Raw genomic sequence first — 12,757 nt, 5'->3', positions numbered from 1 at the left:
GTGTTCCTGCAGCATCAAAGCATTCATTACGCAACAGTAGAGTTTATTTCCTGGTATTCCTGAATGAACTTCACCACAGTAGCTATTTTGGGAGTAGCCCAAAATAGAACTCCAATCTAAGGATTAAAACGCAGTTGAGACAGTGACTTTAGTTAGAGCGGGAGCTAACCAAGTATAGCCTGTTTATATAAATAAAGTTTTATTGGAATACAGTCGTATGAGGTTGGGAAGCACGGGGACTTCAGTTCAAATTCCCAGCACCTATATAAAAAACTGGGCATGGTCAAGTGTACCCACAACCCTAGTGCTGAGGGAGGCAGGGGACAAGGAGGCTCATTGAGCTTACTAGTCCCCTGTCTGGCTCCAGGTTCAGCGAGAGACTGTCTCAAGATAAGGCAGGGAGAGATAAAAAGGCTACCCGATGTCTTCCTGTGGTCAACTTACACACCAGCACTGGACTGATCATCACACACACATATACCACACACATAGCATGTACACACACCCACACGCGCACGTGCATATGCATCCACAATGCTGATTTCTGAGTTCAAGAACAAAGGCCATGCCTGGGACTGAGGCACAGTTCAGGAGTAGGGCCCAGAATCAGGATGCAGGAAGCTATACATGCTATTTAAAAAATCATCTTTATAAAATTAATGTTCTTTATACTTTTCAATACAGCTATTGGAAAGTGCTTGGTTCTGTACACAGCTCATATCATGCATCTCCTGACGAAACAGAGCCTGTTTTCCCCAAAAGCTTGCGGGGTAAGAAAACATCAAGTTTAAAATCATTCTACTTGAGTGTCTAACACAAGGCTCATACAGTTAGATAAACTCTCAGACGTACAGTGTCTAACACAAGGCTCATACAGTTAGATAAACTCTCAGACGTACAGTGTCTAACACAAGGCTCATACAGTTAGATAAACTCTCAGACTGACAGTCTCACCAGCTGCTGTGATCTGATGACGACGAGGAAGGCTGAGGCAAGAACGTGAACTAGCAAAAACAGCGAGGCGCGTGAAACATCGGGTATGAGGACTTTCCCCCAGCATCAAATACGCCACATGAAAGGCTTTCAAGACAGAAGCAGTGTTTCTCAAACATGGCAGCTTTCCCAACAATTCTGCATTTAGTTTCTAGAACACCACAAAAGATTGCCGCAGCAACTCTTTAAAAATAAACCTTGAAACACAGCACTGTCAGTGCTCACAGCTGTGAGGAGAACTTCTGTAAATGTGTACAGAAGCCGGGCCGGACAAAATGGGGTGCACACACAGAATAGTAAGTGCTCAGGAGGACTAGGCCTACCAGGCCTCCATTGTTTGCAGTCAGTCTTCCTCTCTCATTGTACCCACAGGACGTTCACACATTCAGACCTTGGCCACTATTGCTCCCCTGTCACGTACTTGTTTCCAATCCCCATACGGGGCCTGAAAACCACACAGTGAACACACAGTCAGATGTTTCCCCAAGGCATGAGAATGCCAGCCTGGTCTCCACCCCAGCTCTTCCAGCTTCCTGCCTCTAGCAGACCCTGACCCTACTGTAGACTTCCTTCCCTTCTCCAGGGCTTTGTGCTTAATACTGCCCAGGGATGAGCTTCCTGTTCTTCCATCTCCATGCTGCAATGTGGACCCCCCCCCCCCCACACTCCCAGTACACTCCATAGCAAGGTGCCAGTTTGCATGCCATCATGGGGATCCCTCCAGCAAGGCACGGAGTCTCCTCTGAAAGTGCAGAAAGACAACAGTATGTTCCCAGCCCTTGAACCCAGCAGAAAAGCCAGGCTAGGGGAATGTGGACAAACCCACTAAAGAACCCCAGGAAAAGTTTCCTAGTAATGGGGGGGGGGCTCTCAGGGCTCAGCTCTGACTCTTCCCAGCCTTTGTTTTTTAGTCAGATTGACCTAAACGACACATTAAAAAAAAAAAATGCTGACAAAACTGCTTGATGATGCTCTCAGAGTTGTGACAGTTGCCATGTTGCAAACCCAAGGGGCTACAGACGTGTTAACTGGGAAGCCCGACACTGTGGAAGCTCCCAACAAACACCTGCTATGAAGCAGAACCTCAAGCACACCAGATGCCCAGGTCACTGTTGGCAGTTACCATCTGTCCTGAAGATTTGGACGTTTATGCGGAAGGACACACAGAGAAGAGAACTGTGTGCTGCACTTTCCCTAGGTTGCTGGCAGACAAAGGTCTCCCAGGGGAAGAGCATTCTTCCAAATAGGAAGACTGTCCCCGGTGAGGAACCCTAAACGTCAAAAATATGCTCAAGGCAAGCCAGCGTGGAGCAGCGGTCAGCGTAGCAGCCCAAGTCAGCCCACGATGGTAAGCTAGGCTGTCAGTCTCAAAGGTAGGAAGTCAGAGTCAGCTGGGAGCAGGGACCAGAGTCAGCGGCCTGAGGGAGAATCCTCAGGGAGGCCTCATCAGCAGTGGGCAAATGCCCAGGTTCCCCGGGTGGGAAAGTCGTGGGAAAACAGTGCTCTGAGTAGAGTGAGGATGGAGGAGGAGGCGGAGACTCGGCTCCAGTAGGACACAGGTGGGTTGCGTGGGCTCAGGAATTGATGCTCTCAGCCCTTGCTGAGTTACAAGGTGAGCTCATGGGCTATGGAAGCTCAGCTGTGGGCAGGTGTGGGAGAGTCAGCGAGAGGCTGCGAGGCTGCGGCTCTGGCTCTGCGGAACTGAGCCCGTCAGTGGCTCACCACTTCCTCCGGCCCCTTACAGAGCATTCCAAGGTCGACAAGGGATTTCAGAGCTCAGTTTTTCATATGTAAGCGATGCTGCAATCAGAAAAAAAAAATAATTCTCACGCTGACCAAAGCATTAACTGAGGCAAAGGAGTAGTGATATTCTCCGGCAGCAGCAGTGGTGGGGGAGGGGTGGAGGTCCCTGAAGACACTAAGAAAAGGACCGTGATGCCTGTGTGACCAAATGAAGTCAGTTCCTACGTTCTGCAGGGTTGAGACAGCAGATTTAGAAGACTGGAAACTAAAATGGGGTGAGAGGACTTGAACAATGGAACCAGAGTGTCCATTAAGATGTGGGCTGCAGTGTAGCTTGGGGGTTACATGTCATCAGCAACCTCAAGGACCTGGGCACATCTCATTTATGGGCTACTCATGAGGGCGGAACCCTCTGCATGGCAGGGAGATTGGAATCATGCGGGGTAAAACCTAAGTTACTGCTGCCCAGAAAGCAGAAGGGGCAGGCCCTGCCCTGAAGGCCACGCTGGGAAGCCAGGTCACCCGGTTCTCCATCTGCTCAGAGACAGTCTTAAGCTGAGCCCTTCTCAGGTTCCAGCCCTCGCACCAAAAAGAATCCAAAAGAGTGCTGCATGAGTCTCAGAAACACGCAATAAGGTCAGGTGTGGTGGAGCATGTTTGAATTCCAGCCGTGGAAGGCTAAGCGGGAACACTGCATCGCCACAAGTTCAAGGCCCACTCGGGTTATGTAGGAAATTCCAGGACAGTGAGGCCCCATTTCAGAAAAGTCAAAACTCTCCGGGCAGTGGTGGTGCACTTCTTTAATCCTAACACTTGGGAAGCAGAGGTAGATTTTCATTGAGCTGGAGGCCAGAGGCGAGCCTGGTCTACTAAGTGAGTTCCAGGACATCCAGGACTGTTTGTTACACAGAGAAACTCTGTCTTGAAAAACCAAAAACAACAACAAAGCTAAAACCCAAAAAGACCCAGAGGAAGAGGATGGGCAGGAAGGATTTTTCCAATCTGACCACGGCCCTGGAGGAGTTGACGGAGGAGTCGACAGAAGGTCCGGCCCTCTGTATAAACCCCATCTGCGAACCTTCAGAGAGCAGCCTTGAGTATAATCTGTTGCCTTCTTATCAAAAGAACCCAAAGCAGCCTTTTCATCCTGTGAAACTAAAACTCCAATCTCGACCTATTCATCATTGTTCTGCCATTTCTCCAGCCGCCATACGGAGTAGGTCGCAGCCCCCTCTATTCAGAGTCCCTCTGACAAATCATGCTGAGAAATACAAATTAGGAGAGCAGCTGTCCCTCTTCGCTGGCAGGGACGCCCACACCGCTCATTAGAATGCTGAATAGCTAGGCATCTCTCTGAGTCACTTATCAAGGCCCAAGGTTATGGCTAAGCAATGCAATCAGGATTTACAGCTAGGAAGAGGCAAGAATTAAATACGGAACTACAGGTAAACATTCTTCAGTGTCCAGACCTGGAATATTGTTAAACTGAGATCTGGAATGCTTGGTCTGGAGGAAGAGTTTCATAATGCTGGGTTCACAGCAGATATATAATACACTGTGGTAACCATGCAAACCATCGTATAGATGATAACCAGAATACGTGTATGTGGGTCCTTGCTATAGATACCAGATGCAGGTGGGTGGTGGTGGTGCACGCCTTTAATCCCAGCACTCGAGAGGCAGAGGCAGGCAGATCTCTGTGAGTTCGAGGCCAGCCTGGTCTCCAAGAGCTAGTTCCAGGACAGGCTCCAAAGCTACAGAGACACCCTGTCTTGAGCCTCTCCCCTCAAAAAGACACCAGATACAGACAGACAGACTACATACATACACACACACACACACACACGCACCACAGAGCTAAGCAGTCTAAATTATCTAAAGAAAGATGAAAACAGCAACTTAGAAAAAGTCAAGCCAAATTTCTAGTCATCAAGCAGAGCGGTCGCCTGGGAGAATAAAGACATCCTCAGATTCAGGGCGGAGCTAAGACAGTCTTGAGACAGCACCCCTTTCACAGGGAACTCAATTTGCATAAAAATGTACAGCGAAGAAAAAACTTCAGTAATGAATATAGGCGATTTATAAATGTTCATGAACACATGCAAAATACCGGGAGTAAAACAAAATCAAACGGAGAACCTCATTTGACGATTGCTCCATGCAGTGTGCTGAGACAGGTAGAAAAGCATTGGCAAGCCCTGGGTAAATTCTACTGAGGGCAGGTGGGCCTGGTGGCGGGGGCATGGGTGAGCATGGTGTCCTAGGAGTCTTCTCTTCTGCCCAGTCATGTATTAAAGTGGTTGCTTGCATGTCATAGTGGGAAATTAGCCAGCCCACAGAATCTGTTTAGCATTATCTGCTAATGTCTGTTAAGGATACATTAGAGCCATCACACAGTATTACACTGAGCAGTTACAAGTTGCTAGGAAATAAGAGGTCAAAAGCTGGGTTATTCCCATCCTTGGTTGGGGCATTCTCCAGGAGTCTAAGCACACTAGATTCCCAGTTCAGAAGGGGCTAGGATCTGGGGATCCCTGGAGCCCGTAGCCTGCCAGTCTAGGCTTGCTTCCTTCCTTCTCTCCCTCCCTGCCTTTCTTTTTTCTTGATTTTTCAAGACAAGTTTTCTCTGTAGCTTTGGAGCCTGTCCTGGGTATCGCTCTGCATATCAGGGTGGCCTCAAACTCACAGAGATCTGCCTGTCTCTGCTTCTCAAATGCTGGGATTAAAGGCGTGCACCACAGGAGAACCCAGGGGATGAGGCACCACCCTGCCAGCATCTATGGCCAAATTTGTATGAAAGAGCTTGCTATCAACAAAAGTTTTGTTTCTGTTTTTTTCAAGACAGGGTTTCTCTGTGTAGCCTTGGCTATCCTTGAACTCTCTCTGTAGACCAGGCTGGCCTCAAATTCAGAAATCCACCTGCCTCTGCTCCTGAGTAGTGGGATTAAAGGTGTGTGTCACCACCCCACTTTGAGAGAAACTTTTAGACTAAGCAAAATATTCAAACTAAAGGGGCCGGGGATGTAACTGCGTGGCAAAAAACTTAGCCTAGCATACTCAAGGTCCTAGGTCCTCATCAACACAGACACACTCACAGATAATAAATAAGCAATAATAATAAAAGGAGGGATCGGAAACATTTACAAGTATACGGTAGGAGCAGCGGTGGTGGGTGCATTTCCTGAACCCGAGACATAGCCATCAGTTGTCCACTCGGGCAACCTTCCTTCTGCTCACCTGACCCTAGAGTAACATTTCCTCACTTCCACCAGTGATCCCACTTCACCTTACACCAAGTATGCCCAGCTGGCCTTTTGAGAATAGTTTGCAGCGTCCTGGGCTGGCCTTTCCAGTTGTCTTTCTCGGGATGGATATGCATCCCCCACAAATTCTACTTGGGGAGGTCGTGGAAAGTTTGGAAAATGAGCCCTCTTCTCTGAAGGGCCATGCAGCACCAGAGTCCTCTAGCAACACAAGTGTGTCACTATGTCCCACAGGGATGGAAAGGATGGTGGGGGTTGTCAGCCCTCCGTGACATCAGTGGTGACATGGAGCCGGAGCGTGGACACGGACGCATTCACAGGCAATCCTTAGGTCCTTCCCAAAGCGGGTAAAATTCATCTTCAAAACTATCAGTGACAAAATGAACACTCAGACATCAGGCGGTGACCTGAGCTGGCTACAGGTAGGTGGCATTCACCTGTCACTGTCCTCAGGGATGTTTAGAGAATAAAGCATTTTGTCATGCTGTTTTCCATGGGCTATCTAATGGAACGGTGACTTTTCTCACTGGGCCAACAACACAGTTAACTTGTTCTTCGAGAATTCTGAAAGCCCTTGCCATTGGCCCCGCAAGATGTAGCAATACAGTCCTGTCCAAGGGGACACACGCCAGCGGGGCTTTGTGCAGGATAAAGCTGAAATTCTGATGATACCATGGAAGGTCACCAGGGTAAACAAAGTTTTCAAACTCTAGTGATGTGGGATTTCCCTCTGTATGCTATGATTATCTTAATAAATAAAGTAACTGCTCCAAGCCTACAGCAGAGCTATAGTGAAACAAAGCTAGGCAGGGAAAACTAAGCTGAATACTGGGGGAAAAGGGCGGAGTCAGAGAGGACACTGTTGAGCCACTGGGGACAGAAGTCGCAGATTGGAACTTTAGCCGGTAAACTGAAGTCACATGGCCATACACAGATAAAAGTGGGTTAAATCCAGATATAAGAATAGACTAAGAAAGCTAGAGCTAATGGGCTATGCAGCGATTTAATTAATACAGTTCTGTGTGATTATTTCAGGGCTGAGAAGTCGGGAACGAACAAGCGGCTCCTTACTACACCCCAGGACACATCATATGCTGGGGAACACTCTAAAAACTCCTCTCAGGTCTCCCCAGTTCCCCAACACGCACTCAAAAGAGAGTAGTTGGTGTCTCCTCTATGGCTTGTGTGTCTACAAGGAGACCTGCACAATGATAAGAAGCGACGGCAACAAAATCCCTGGGCCCCTAAACCAGCTGGGCCTCCATTGAATATTCCCAAACCACCTTCTCAACCATTCAAACGCCCGATAGCAACATGATGTTAACTTGCAAGGCATGAGAAGACCTGGGGAGTGCGCTACAGAACAAGTGGCGACTGTCTTGAAGCTGCTTTTCTTAAATGAGCCACGAGAAAGGAAAAGTTTTCACCCCATGGACGTCGGCAGAAGCTGGAGGTGATGCCGACCACGGACCGCCGCTAGCTTGTTCCAGACAGCAGGAGCAACAGGTGAGGGGAAGGCCGCAAGCAAGGCTGGTCTAAGAGGCGGCCGGTGGCATGGCTTTGCAGCTCCAGACCCTCTTTGTTCCTTTGATGCTCCGCCCTGAGTACTAACAGGCTGTGTTAGATGCCTGGAAATCAGAATCAAATGACATCATGGCCAGGTCCAACCTGTTCTTCCACCTCCCCGGGACCTCATTTCCCTAATTTGCAGCTACCTCTGACTGGACTCCCAGGGCAGGGCGTGCACCTGTGATCCAATGGAAACCAACTAGCCTGGGCGCTGCTGAAATTATGCAATGCAAATCCTCGAATCAAGTGACAGACCCAAATTTCAGAATGAGTGTCAAAAAAATAAATAAATAAACAAAATGAAGCTAATTTTTCTTCTCGAACTTCATCTGGGCACAATTAACGTAAGAAAATGATTTGTATTGGGTTTCCTTGATCCCATGGGACTTTCCTGTGGTGTAGCAAATCTTTATGGTGTTCTATGTAAATATTGCAATAACTGTATCTAAGTCTAGGCTTCCTTAAAAGAAGTCAGTATGTACACATCTCAAAGACTTACCCTGTTCCTTTGCCTAGGCCAGGAGGTGAAATCTCAGCTATCTATGTTTATCAAGTGAAGCCTTACCTCATCTCATTTTTTTTTTCTTATTTAGAGCTTTAAAAATAGCCAAGGAAACAAACTTTTTTGATGGATTTTTCACCCCATAAAGATTGGGAGCCGGGAGAAGTAGCAATGTCTATAACAGGGCCACTTCTCTTCCATTGCCTAGAGGCAGACGCTGAGACGATCCCCATGTCGTTCCAAAGCTAGAAGTATTATTCCCTTTAAAGTGCAGTGCCGACCAGAGCAGCATCTGGCACGCGTTAATGAGCGGCTGCATCCTTTCACAGGACTGAAACTAGGGCAGCCATTCATCCGAGAGGGTGGACAGTGCACAGCCACCACACAATGACGTGCAACACACTGGCCTAAAAGCCCCTCAAACATTCTCAAAGTCAGAACACAGCTTACTAAAACCACGGCATTAAATCATCTCGAAGATTTTAAATGATACAGTTTTCTATGAGTAAACACGAGGTTAAAAGCGACAGTAAATTTGACAGAAAAATTTAATGTGAGTGCCATCTCCCTAAGAGCAAATAATAATAAAATAAAAAGCAACAAGTAGTTCTAAAATCCTCATGCAGAGGTTCTATGGTAGACACTGGGGGCTACAGCCTGTATCTACTGAGTGAGGACCAAGATCACTGCTGAGTCTCTTGCAAAGAACAGGCTAGAATACAACTACCCTCAACTGCCCAGCCCACCTGTCAGCAGGGCCAAGCGCAGCAATCTCTGCCTTAACTTGCTGAGAAAGAAAATGGTAAGGGGGTATGAGGAGAGGAGGGGGAGGAAGGGAAAGGTGTGAAATTAAATCATGGACACATTTCACTTCAAAGAGCCAGGCTGCACAGAACTGGAAAATCCAGGCAACTGCACCCAGAAAAGTGGACTACAAAATTAAGGCGACTGTGAAACCCAAATACGAAGCTTCAGACTGGAAAGATGTGGTGGGAAGGGTAGGTACTCACCAGCCAGGAGTTTCAGGAGAAAGGAGCCTGGATCTGGAGGCTGGAACAGGCAGGTGGGGGCAGAGCCCAAGGCCAGGCCTCCGCCTGGAGGAGCCAGTCAAGAGCCTGGCGTGGGGGTGGGGAGGCTGGTCAGAGGGCGGGAAGGAGTGGCAGTTAGTAGCTAGCGGTGCCCCTTGCCTGGGGGTGGGGTGGAGACCAGGAAGGAGGGCAGAGCAGGAGGCAGGAAGCTTACAGAGAGTGCCACGAAAGGCTTTGATCCCACAGCCTCAGACTAGTTAAATACTCAGCAGTGAAGAAGTTGCTTGCTCAAGGGGACAGCCCAGTTCAGGCCTCACCTCTTCCCTCTTGAGAAGGTAGATATGTCAGTCTGTCTATCTCTATCAAGGTGTATTAATGTATGTGTGTATAACTGTATATCAAAGCAGGCAAGAAGAAAAATTCAATTAAAAATTAATTTATGCCAGACGTGATGGTACACACCTCTATTCCCAGGCAGAGGCAGACGGATCTTTGTGAGTTCCAGGCTAGCTCAGTCTACGTACTGAGTCCCAGGGCTGCCAGACCAAAACCAAAACCGACCAAATAAAAACAAACATAATTTCAAACTTCAGCCTGAAAAATTACATTTTAATTTGAAGATCCCCAAATTTCATTACTTCTTGCAAATTTTTTGCTTGTGCTTTCTTAATTTCTCTAAAGCATCTGTTATAGCTTTAATCAGTTTGTAAATGCTCTTTATATAGTAAAACTACCTATTCCTTTTCCCCTCCTTCCTTTTTTTTTATTGTTTTTTTTTTGAGACAGGTTTCTCTGTGGAGCCTGTCCAGGAATTTGCTCTGTAGACCAGGCTGGCCTCAAACTCACAAAGATCCGCCTGCTTGAGTGCTGGGATTAAAAGCAAAGCGTGTGCCACCATCATCGCCCAGCGAAGGCTACCTATTTCTTGATTTGAACAGGAACTCAGCTACATGCATACGTATACTAATAGAGCCATAACAATGCACACACTTGGATTTAGGAAAAGAAAAAAAAAAGACTTTTAAGAAAACAGTATCTGCAGATGGGAACAAGACAACAGTGCTGCTTGCAGCAAGAGAGACAATGCAGAAGCAGAAATCTTTCAAATACTGCCACTGAGGACTGGAGACACAGATCATTAAAAAGCAAGTCCCTTCACCTGCATCGTGCAGAGAAGGCCCTGGGTTTATTCACCAGCATGCACACAACACACGCATACACACACAGCCCTTGACAGAATCCTACAGCTATAAGAATAAATCGTAATGGCCAGGCGGTGGTGGTGCACACCTTTAATCCCAGCACTCAGGAGACAGAAGCAGGTGAATCTCTGTGAGTTCGAGGCCAACCTGGCCTACAGCGTGAGTTCCATGACAATTAAGACTGTTACACAGAGAAACAGTTTAGAAAAAATAAGTATAGCTGGGTATGGTGGCACCTACCTGTCATTCCAGCTACCTTGGAGGCCAAGGCCAAGGAGGACTTAGCCTATAAAGGAAGCGTAAGGTCAGTTGGGTAAGGACCCTGTCTCAAACTAAGACTATGATAAAGAGACTGGAAATGCAGCTCAGATGAACAGGGAGGGTGGTCAAGGTCCTGGTTAGTCCCCAGGGACGGGGGGATTGGTGGGAAGCAGTAGATATACATTCAAATATAAACGGATGGTCTTTGGGTAGTGAAATTATGGGTGAATAAAGAAAAAAGTTCACTGACAACTTTCCAATATTTAGAAATAATAAACCTGTCCTTTACACTGGCATGAGTGGAGGCAGATGCTGTTTGTATATTTCTTACCATTCTTCCTCAATGTTCGTAGAAGAGGGAAGAAGCTACCCTGAGAGTCAGGCGCCCTCCCACCCCCCACCACTTGGCCAGAATGAGAATGGAAGAGTGCTCTTTGCTGAGCTCAGTGAGCTGGGAAGTAACAGGACAGCCAGGGACAGAAGTCACACGCTGTGGGGGTTGCCTGTGAGCATGCTAATATGGAGCTTCATATGCCAAGAGACTACCCCCGTCCCCCTCCCCCCAAATCTGTCAGTGACAGCCAAGTGTCTGGGGCAGGCTCCTCATAAGAGCCAGTGGGTCTCCCATCTGATTGGATAACGTTCTGGAAGTCCATCAGGAGGAGCTAAAGGCTACTGGAGGACAATAGCAAGGAGGGAGCAGGGGCCCCATTTACAGCTGTGACGCCAGAGAGAGCAGCAATCACCTCCTATACAACCTTTGACCTGCCATGAGGGCCGTCAGGGAGACAAACACTGGTCCACTCAGCAGAACAACGTGAGGGTGGTGAGGGATGGCCACACAGTGGTCCAGTTGGACACCTCTCCCCACACAGAGGGAGGAAGGCCCCAGATAAGCACAAGCTCACGAGAGAGGTTTTGATTATTTCTAGACCCTAGATGCCCATTTCAACAGAAAGGTAGATGTAGCCAAGTAGGTGGCAGACCATTATTATGCATGGCTTTCAAATGTTGTCCTCTTTAATATGAAAGACTACCTTCATATTGAAAACATTTAATCCCTCCCAGGACCCACTTAGCAACTGAATGGACACCAGCCTAAGCCATCCCACTCTCTCTCGGTGCTGGCTTCCCTCACTCCAAGAGTTCTTTCTTAGGGGGCCTTTCCCTTCAGAGAACCGAGCACAATATTCCCGTGCTTCCTCATAGTTCTCCAGGTTGGTAGCAATAGTCACAGACGTGTGCGCGAGCGTGCGTGCGTGTGTATGTGTGAAAAAAGCTCACATTATCCAACAGATCAGTTAATTCACCTAACTTCTCACATTTCCACACCAGTAGTCCCCTAAAAGGCAAATTTAGGAAGAGTTAACTTTTGTGCGGATTTCTTTGAACATTTCTACGCAGCCCAAGGCACGGGAAAGCTATAAGATGGTAGTAAGAAGTTTTTAGGGAGAAATACTTCAAATTCAAACAAAAGACACCATTACCAAGTTTCCTCTTCAATTCATTCAAAATGTGTTTTTCTTTAAATACTTGGCTTATCAAAAATAGATCACACAGTCAATGCCTCAGCTGATAAATGGAGTAATGCCTTCATTTTTACAAAGGATTATTAATATTTCAAACCTGTACCATCCGAACCAGCACCTTCCCCATTTGTTTAGGGACCTAAAGTTTGGGGCTCAGAGAGGCGACCAAACCCCTCCTTTGGTATTTCATCCTACAGTTTTACACGACAGTAACCATTACAAAGTAGACAAAACTTCTAGGCAGAGCCCCGAAGAAGGAAAAACAGAGCAAAACAAAAGCCTACCTTGAGTTTTCTTTCCCTCCCTTCAGGGTCCGTCCAAGGCGAACAGCTGCATCTCCAGAGGAAAAGCGCAAGAGCATCTGAGCTGACAGGCAATCCCCGCTCTCCGAAGCTCGCCCAGCTCCCTGCCTTTTATGTGCTGTCTTGGGCTGTGCTTGCTTAAAATTCATTCCTGCCTGAGTCTACTCAAAGACGCCCAGCCTCTCAGGCCAGCGTGACAGGAATGGCTGATAATACTTTCGACTCTAGGCACAAAGAGCCATCATCCACACACTGACAAATACACAAATTCAAGGAAGAGTACAAAGAAGCTAAATTTTCAAAGATTTTATATATGTATGTATGTATTTAGAGATGCCCAAGGACAAAGACACTCAAGTATTTTA

The 12,757-nt window shown here is 47.4% G+C and overlaps 1 protein-coding gene across 4 annotated transcripts in view; it reads right to left on the bottom strand.

Annotated features, from left to right (window-relative positions):
• Nucleotides 1-12,757, bottom strand: part of Myo10 (myosin X) — an 83,179-nt gene that overhangs the window by 44,030 nt on the left and 26,392 nt on the right. Inside the window, exon 1 of one of the 4 annotated variants that reach the window (XM_087896968.1) lies at nucleotides 12,375-12,508. The exons of 2 other annotated variants lie outside the window; for them this stretch is intronic. The gene's annotated coding sequence lies outside the window, so the exon portion shown is untranslated. Of the gene's footprint in view, nucleotides 1-9,080; nucleotides 9,186-12,374; nucleotides 12,509-12,757 lie in introns of those variants that run through there. One more of the 4 variants, XM_087896969.1, reaches the window with a different exon arrangement.

Source organism: Myodes glareolus, chromosome 15, assembly GCF_982192425.1.
Source record: "Myodes glareolus chromosome 15, mMyoGla1.1, whole genome shotgun sequence".
NCBI lineage: Eukaryota > Metazoa > Chordata > Mammalia > Rodentia > Cricetidae > Myodes > Myodes glareolus.
Note: the sequence above shows the minus strand (reverse complement) of the source record. Positions and strands in the feature narration are given on the sequence as shown.